At 44.6% G+C, this 8668-nt stretch overlaps 1 protein-coding gene across 1 annotated transcript in view; it reads right to left on the minus strand.

Annotated features, from left to right (window-relative positions):
• PRLR (prolactin receptor) overlaps positions 1–8112 on the minus strand; it is a 165560-nt gene extending 157448 nt beyond the window's left edge. Inside the window, exon 1 of the mRNA XM_023216524.2 lies at positions 7903–8112. The gene's annotated coding sequence lies outside the window, so the exon portion shown is untranslated. The remainder of the gene's footprint in view (positions 1–7902) is intronic.
• Positions 8113–8668: the final 556 nt, after the last annotated feature.

An 8668-nucleotide genomic window follows, 5' to 3' on the forward strand; every position in this document is an offset into this window, starting at 1 on the left:
CCCAAAAAAAAAAAAAAAAAAAAAAAAAAAAAAAAAAGCAGCTGTTTCAAATGTTGGGCTTTCTCCTCTTTTTTTCAGGGGTGTAACAAAAAGGTAATATCCTTTCAGTGAACAAGAGCTTCAGAGAAGAGAAATCAGAACAGCCATAAAGTGTGGGGTTAGGAGTGGCGGAATAGCAACCAGAGTCTTCACTTCCCAGATGCTAGAGTGGATAAACTGTAAATGTGCAAGGCCAAACTTCACTAGACTGAGAGCTCCCAGGCATGAGGGATGGGGCTCTCAGGACCACTGTGACTGGCTATGGGTCATTGACACTCAGATAATCACAGTGTTGGCAGCTTAGGTAAACCAGTCATCTTCACCTACTGATCTGTGGCACTAATTCATTCATGTAAGAAATAACATTCTAACACCAACAGGAGAGTGGGTAGACTCACTTTGGGAGTCTAATAAGATATGTGGAATTCAGTGGCTGGAAATTCTAATTTCACCTCCCTGAGAATTCTCATTTCACCTCCATCACCAGCTAGTCTCCTGGCCCAAGGCAAGTAATTAAACTCTATTTCTCAGTTTTTAAAGTTGGAGAGGTGAGGGAAGATTACAGATGCTTATAAAATAGCTATTGTGGGCACTCTTAGGCATGATAATAAAGCTCTTGGCAATGATTACAAAAAGCCTGGTGGAAACAAGCACCTGTGAGATACCCATTGTGCCCCACTTAGCTAGGATTGACTATAGGATACCCCCAAAGTACACAGAGGACAAGAGTAGGCAGCTGGTTACAAAGGCTTTCAGCCACATCATCCAAGTAGACAGAATCACCACGAGGAATTATCTGTGAATTTAAAAGACTACATCAAAATGTGCGTGTATATACAATTTATACAAATTAAAGGCCACACTCTTGGTTGTCCATTTAATCTCCTTTAAAAGATTACTTCTTTCATTTTATGTCCCATGATTATGATATAAAAATCTTGGTTTTCGCTCAGTGATTCTCAACTCTGACTTCACATTAGAATATTCTGGGAAATTGAGACAGAAACAAAAATAAAACCAAATCAAACAAAAACACCACTGAGACCAGGCCCTAGTCTTAAATTAATAATGGAAGCCCTGGCGTGGGGCTGAGGCATCCATAATTTTTAAAAGCCTCCCAGGTGATTCTGATGTAAAGCTCGGATCTGCAGTCATTGGATTAAGCCAAGTGTTCTTTTTCACATCACGCACCCCTGAACCCATGCACATCTCCACTGCCACACCACTGTGCATTTTTTCTTATTCGAGGTGGCTCTCTCCTTCTCTCCATGTGTCTTTAGGGACCTCAATGTCCATTTTCTACCTGGTCCTTCTTAATATACCTTAGAGTTTATGGGCCTGCTGCCCTCCAGAATTGCAAAACTTTGTTTGCATCATTCATGTAACACTTAGAAAATGTTCTTTACATGCTATTGGTCTTTTATGTTTCTGTCCATCTTCCCAACTAGGAACTATGCTCCTCCAGAGCAAGAACCAGGTTTTATTCTTCTATTTTCCCCATGGAGTATAGCATAGATTTCCTGGCTTACACAATGCTGAAAAATATGTGTTGCTATTGATGTAGAAATGTTACCAGGGCAGCCCTAGAGAAATAGCTGGGAAAGCTCATTATTGTTTTAAATTGTTATCTTCCTAGTTTCTTTATCTATAGATACTCTTGCTTAAAGAACTCCAGATGGCCTGGGATGTCTCAGGAGCTTGGTGATCCTTTGCCAAATACGAGAGGCCTGCAGGAAACCAGTGTAAACCAGAAGTCATTAACATAGCGCTATAACGCTGGGCTCCCCACTCCTAGAAGAAAGCTCCCGCCATTTTTTCTCCATAGGACACATGGAGAAGCATGTTTATTTGTGTCTGTGTCTCTGTACTTCCTCCCTGCAGTGTTTACATAGCTCTCCGCCTTACAACTAACTTGTCACGATCCTGCAGCTTCCCACAGCTGGGGAGAAGATGACTTTTTAGAGCAAGAGGTCTCTCATTTTCTATTTCTGGCCAGTGAATAAAACCAGCTTGTCCTTTTTCAGTTGGGTGTTCTCTCTCTGGAACCTATACAGACTAGAGAAAGAATTCAGTCTACCAGTGACAGATGCACTAAGATTCATTCTTGTCAACTTCTTTACTGCCATTTCCCCCAGATTTGGATTTCAAGTGGAAATGAACAAATGTTATTCCAAGAGAATCTTACATAATGTTTTGCTCCAGCTACATAAAGGCAACTCCTCCCTGCAGGCACATGTCTAGAGAAGCCATTTGTATTCAGGTTATCAATCATAACCATGGCCAATTTGTACAGTACATTTCACCATTAGCATTTTTTGTGGCATTATCTCATCAACACCAAACTTACTACAGTTGGGGGAAAAAAGGGAGAGAGAGGGTAACGCGCAAACCAGTAGATTAGACAAAAGCAGAATCCAGGTCTTTGCTCTCCCAAGTCAGAGGCTTCTCCAGCAATACCAGAATCTGACTGCTCTTCTTTTTAAAATAAATGAAACTGCAGGAAAAACTCATATCGTTACTTCATTGACATATTTGAGGGCCACTTTAGCTAGTGGACAAAAGAAACCAAAGCTGGTCTTTTGTGATGCCCCTGGAGTAGCCCTTCTGGAAACTGGGACTACTTTTTGTTCATGCTGTTTTAAGCAAGAGGACAGGGAGAAACATTTATTACTGCATGAAATTACTTATTTAATGAGCTTTGCACAAAACATGAAGCTCTACTTGTCTCCTCGTCTGATTTTACAAAGTGCCCAAAACTACAAAGACAATGTACTACGAAGTGATTTAAAGATAAAACTTTAAATCCAGATTTAAAATTACCTTTTCATTGTAGGACGTTTGAAAGCCTCATGAGATTTGCCTGAGTGAGAGGATTGGTCTTGGGGACGAATATAATCACTGGGTCTGTTTTATCAGATCCCAAAGTGACATGGTATAGTGGACTTCAAATGATTGCCTGCTAACCAGCAGGATGAGGGTGGGGGAGAAGGAAAAGGGACCTCTTTTCTCTCGCGCTTCACCAAATAACTGCATATGGGGGCAGATGAGAAGGAGCCTGACACAAGAATAGAGGAAGAAGTTACATTTGGAAGAAGGGGGAAAAAGTTCCTATCATGTATTTGTCAACTTACTAGTCTAGATCAGTGCTATTCAATGGAAATATAATGTGAGTCATATATGTGATTTAAACATTTCTATTAAGCCACATTAAAAGGAAAAAGGTAAAATCAATTTTAATATATTTTATTTAAACTAGTATAGCTAAAATATTATCATTTCAACATACAATCAATATAAAAATTGGGACAGTTTACTTTTCCTTTTGTTTTTGTTTGAGACAGAGTCTAGCTCTCTCGCCCAGGCTGGAGTGCAATGGTGCGATCTCGGCTCACTGCAACCTCTGCCTCCCAGGTTCAAGTGATTCTCCTGCCTCAGCCTCCCAAGTAGCTGGGATTACAGGTGCCCGCCACCACGCCCAGCTAATTTTTGCATTTTTAATAGAGACGGGGTTTCACTATGTTCCTCAGGCTGGTCTCGAACTCCTGAGCTCAGGCTGGTCTCGAACTCCTGAGCCTTGGCCTCCCAAAGTGCTTGGATTACAGGCATGAGCCACCGCACCGGGTCGAGACAGTTTACTTTTTCGGGGAAATACTAGATCTTTAAAAATCTGGGGTGCATCGTACATTTACAGTACATCTCAATATGAAATAACCACATTTCAAGTGCTCAATAGGCACATGTGGCTAGTGGCTACTGTACTGGACAGTTCAGGTGTAGGTGCACTAACTGGAATTTGAGACATCAAATACAAATCATCGTCAACATTTAGCTACTTAATATACTTTTGATACTCTCCTTCTACCGGCTCCCTCACTTTCTCCAGAAGACATTATCTCAAAGGCCACATGCTGTGTTAGCAAATAGTTGTGGGCTTTGGAGTGAAATAGACTAAAGGAGTCAAATACCAGCTTCGTAACCTTGGACTAGCTCCTTAACCTTGATGACTCTTGGTTTCTTCAACTGCAAAATAAAAACAAATATAGCTAACTCACCAGATTATTGGGAAGATAGGAAACAGAGTGTACAGCACAGCCTAGAAGAGTACAGTAGGCATTGAAACAATAAGTCCCCCTATATACAACTCAACTTCTAAAGGGCCCATCTTCAGACTTTAAGCTCTACTACTTCATTTACTTCAATTTAAGAACTTTCCCTTGAGAGTTCTGCTAAGGTAGCTCTTTCCCTAGACTTTCACAGGGCTGGCTCCCTTTTTGAAAACGTGGGTTTAAGTTCAAGGGTAACCTTTGTATGGCAGTCTTCTCTGACTGCCCTGTTGAAAGTTGCTCCCACTCCCTGTCCCTCTCTAGCCTTCAGCCTCTATTTTCTTCATAGCATTTATCAGTATCTGAAATGATTTTGTTTATGTATTTGTTCACCTGACTGTTTTCTGTCACTCTCTCTGGCATAGAAGCTCCACAAGGGCTGGGATCCTGTGTGTCTCATTCCCCACCGTGTCAGCAAGTGCCGAGCACAAAACAGAGCTCAGCAAATGTTTGTCGAATAAATGAATGAAAATGTGCTCAGCACAGCGAGGTAAAGGTAAGTGGTGTTCTGATTCTAAAGGTGGTAGAGAATGAACATTCCTCTGTTTAACTAAAAGGATTACCAAGAAGTCAGTGACAGACAGCCAGCCTCACCTGCTAATGTTGGGTATTGCCAATCTTGAGTCTAATGGCTGGGCTTGGGAAGGGCCAGGTATATTCTTCTCCCATAGGTGATCTTGTCGTTGCTACCTGTTAATATGTACCACAAGCCAAGTACATGTTCACACCACTTCAAAGCACCCACTAGATTTGGCTGTTTCTGCCTTTTAGAAGAATCTTAATCCAGTCGACTGATGCAAGTTTCTGACATCGGGGAGCTTGGGAGCACTGGGTAGTGGAAAAAGAGTGGGCGCCAAAGTCAGACAGACCTGGGCTTGGATCCTGGTTCTGCCTTTCCTGAGCTAGGCAGATGCGGTATGTGGGGTGTGGGGTGTATGTACATTTCTATGTTTCAGTTTCCTTACTGGTAAAGCTTTAAATGATAACTCATACTCTGCAATCTTGCTATGAGAATTAATTGAGGCAATGTGTGAAAGTGCTTAGCACATCTTAAAGGCTCAATAAATAGTAGGCATCAATATTGCTATCTTTGCATGCAGGAATACCTCACCAAAGTATACTGATCTTTGGCTACTCTGTGGCTATCCAATTTCCTTTTAAGTTTCATGTTTCCTTCTTTCATTGCTACATCAGCTGACCACTTGCAATGGAGGCACCAGGACCCCATGGAGGGAGAGTATATGCTGAGTTGGCTACATCTGTGCCAAGCTGTGAAAGATGACAGTGGAGACATTTCTCTCTACAGTTTCTGAACATGGACCCAGCCATAAGACTTCTTTCCATGCCTGGCTGTTTTCAGCTACAGGCACAACTCTAGCTGTTTTGTACTCAAGATTACGGGTCAAGAGAGACTTGAGAGACAGGTCAAGTATCCATGCCGGTCTGGACATATTTTACTTGCCAGCAATACATAGTGCTCTGCTTGACATTGCACAATTGGAACAGCCAGTCTGACTCTGTATTCTGAGCCCACCACTCCATTTTGAGCATAACTAGACCAGAACTAATTTTACTCGAGACAGAGAGTAAACTGTTCTAAAAAGCATGAGACTATTGAACACTTACTTATGGTGCCACATTAATATTAATAAAAACAGCTTATCGTTGACTATGGGCTAGGCATGATACATAGCATTTCCATTCTCCCAACAACCATGCAAAAAAAAACAAAAAGAAAGGAAAGAAAAAAAGCAGCATTATTTTCATTGTGCTGATAAGAAAAGTGAAGCTCAGGGAAACTCAGAGGCTTGCTCAGTGTAGGAGTCAAGTTCTGAAGCCCAGTCTGTTGAGTTCCAAAGCCCTGTGTGTTTTCTGATGTACCTTGCTGGCACTGCTTGTGGAACACCCAGGGTCCCCAGAGATCTGAGTCCTTAGTCCTCTAAAGGCAAAGTACAGAGGTTCAAAAGAATACGGCTGCCTACTCATACTATGCCTCGGGGAGCAAAGAGTGCTTCATTTCCAAACAAAGCCTTGGCCTCCCTGCCATCCAGCTAGGTGACCTGAAGAGCCCTCTGATTCAGACAGCGATCCTCTTTAGATGGCTCTCCAGTGTTGGCGGGACTGAAAATTCTAGGGGTAAGGACTGTCGCCTTAGGAGAGTCATTAAAAAGAGTTGTGAGGAGGTGTCCCCTGGAGTCAGAGGCTGGTAGAGCTCTGGAGAGAGCATGTGGGGAGCTCACCCATGACAGGGGAGCTGTCTCCTTCAGCAGCGTGGCTGACTCCAGACCCCCAAGAAGGCTGTGGATTACTCCCATAGTCAGCACAACTGCCAGCAAGGACTCGGCTGGGTGGTCTTGATGCAGGATGGACAAAGGATTGTCACCTGGGGTTCAGGCATGGCTTTCAGGGAGTATCCACAAATCCTCAGGGATTGCACATAAAATTTTATGTCCATGCCATATGCATTTTCCCCCAGGAAGAGGACTCACAGCTAATCCTCAAAAGGACCTATCACCCCCAATTTTAAAGAACCACTGAAATTAATATTTTCATCTGCTCCTCTCTTGCACTATTCAGCACTTCCACCTCATTAAACATTTATATATATGTAAATAATTAATTCCCTAAACTTTGCAGGAAAAAATCGAAGCCCAGAGAGGGTAAGTACCTTGCCCAAGTTTGCACAGCCGATGGTCAGGATTGGGATTAGCAGCACTTCCCTGGTCAAGTGAAGCACGATTTCAGGTGGGAAATCTTTGCCAGTCAACTTGACAAATGAAGACAAAGTGATCCCTCCTGATTAATAATAATGTTTTGCAACCATTTTCAAGTCGGGTCATAGAATTCCCTATGTTGCTTGTTCTTCGGGCAGTGTGGGTTGCTTCCTCAGGATACAGGTAGAGGTCACTAAAAGGATAGTTTTCTACTCAAACAGCCAGAACTCCAGCCCTTGCCTTCCCCCGGCCGCAGTACTCAGGCCGGCCCTCCAGTTACCTGAGTTTGCCTGACTTTAACCAACTCCCCTTCCCTTCCCTCCTCCCTCCTCCAGCGGGCTCTCCTTCCAGCTTCCTCCCGGGCTGCAATTCCTCTGCCTAGGTCCTTCTGCCTCCGTCCAGCTCCGGCTTCCGGCCCAGAGGCTGCTCACCTGCCCCTACGCCTGCTGACTTTTGGGAGGAGCAACACCTTTCGGGTCAGCATTGCTAATCCCAAACTTTCCCCGCCGGATGCCCGCGAGGCTGCTGCGGCGGCGGCTGCTGGTGGGAGAGTCTGGAGTCCGGCTGTCAGCACATCACCTGTCTGCGCCCTTTCCCCCTCCCTGACCTTTTTTCCTTTTCTTTTTATTTTGACGCAAATAATTTATATTCTGAGAATCCCACAATCAACGCCGAAACTCATCCCACAATCAACGCCGAAACTCATGCTCAAGGATGCAGGTGAAGATGCCTTTGACAAAGACGAATGCGAGCCGAGTGCAGTTTGTAAAAGCTGGGGTTGGGGGCAGTGGTGGAGGCAAACCACCTTAAGAGTATTTTTTAGCCCCTCTGAGAAGGGACATCCGGGCGGAAAGCGGGCGGATCCTGGGCTTCCCTGCCGGCTGCGGCTCTGGCTCCGGCTGGCGTTCTTTCCAGTAGCCCGCGCTGGCGGCCACCGCGCTTCCCTTCCGCACGCGGGCCTCGAACCCGCAGCCCGGACAGCGGCCGCCCGCGCCGCCCCTGCCGCGCGCCGTTGGAGGCGGCCTCAGCTCGCCATGGGTACTCACTTTTGCCGGGGAGCAAAGTCTGCCGTATCAGTCGATGAGCACTTCCTGCACGAGGAGGTGAAGCTCCATTGTGTGGAAAGCTGTTTCGCGAACGGTCGGTAAAATCCAGAAAGAGGGAGAATGAGTGAGTAAGGCAGAAAGCCCAGCCCAGAAAACCGGCGTCTGGGGATTTCAGCCTCCACTCCACTGTCCCCAGCCCGGTGGCTCTGTGAGAGGAAGCTCAACTCCGTGCACTTGTTCACTCTTTCTTCATGAGAGGAGGAGTCAGTGTTGCAACATTTATGTTCCTTGCTGGAGGCAAAACAGTGATTTTCTTCAGCATGCAAAACGTCCAGAGCCTGCCAGTTTTACAAAGCGACGGAGGTAGTTGGCGGAGCTAGAATCCTGCGAAGACGTGAAGAAACAACTGATTTCCCCCAGATTGGTTTTGCATGATTAGGGCCACACGTCTTTACCAGAAAATAGACAGACAAAACAATAATAAAAATGACTTAGTGAGTTGAAAGACCTCAAAGATGATATTTTTCCAGGCAGCCAAGATGTGGAGTGTCTCCGTGTCAAATTTCTTTCCTTATTTCTGAGTAACATTGAACAGCAGCTTGACAATAGTTGAGAGGTTCTCCAGGGATTTGAATTGCACCTTGCCTGAGGAGTCAGATAGGAAAGAGCAAAAGAAGATAGTGACCTAAGAAGGTTTTGCTTTCTTTCTTTTTCTTTTTTTAATACCCAAAGCGCAAACTTCCAGGGTGCTGTGTTTATTATCTGC

This window comes from Piliocolobus tephrosceles, chromosome 4 (genome assembly GCF_002776525.5).
Source record: "Piliocolobus tephrosceles isolate RC106 chromosome 4, ASM277652v3, whole genome shotgun sequence".
NCBI lineage: Eukaryota > Metazoa > Chordata > Mammalia > Primates > Cercopithecidae > Piliocolobus > Piliocolobus tephrosceles.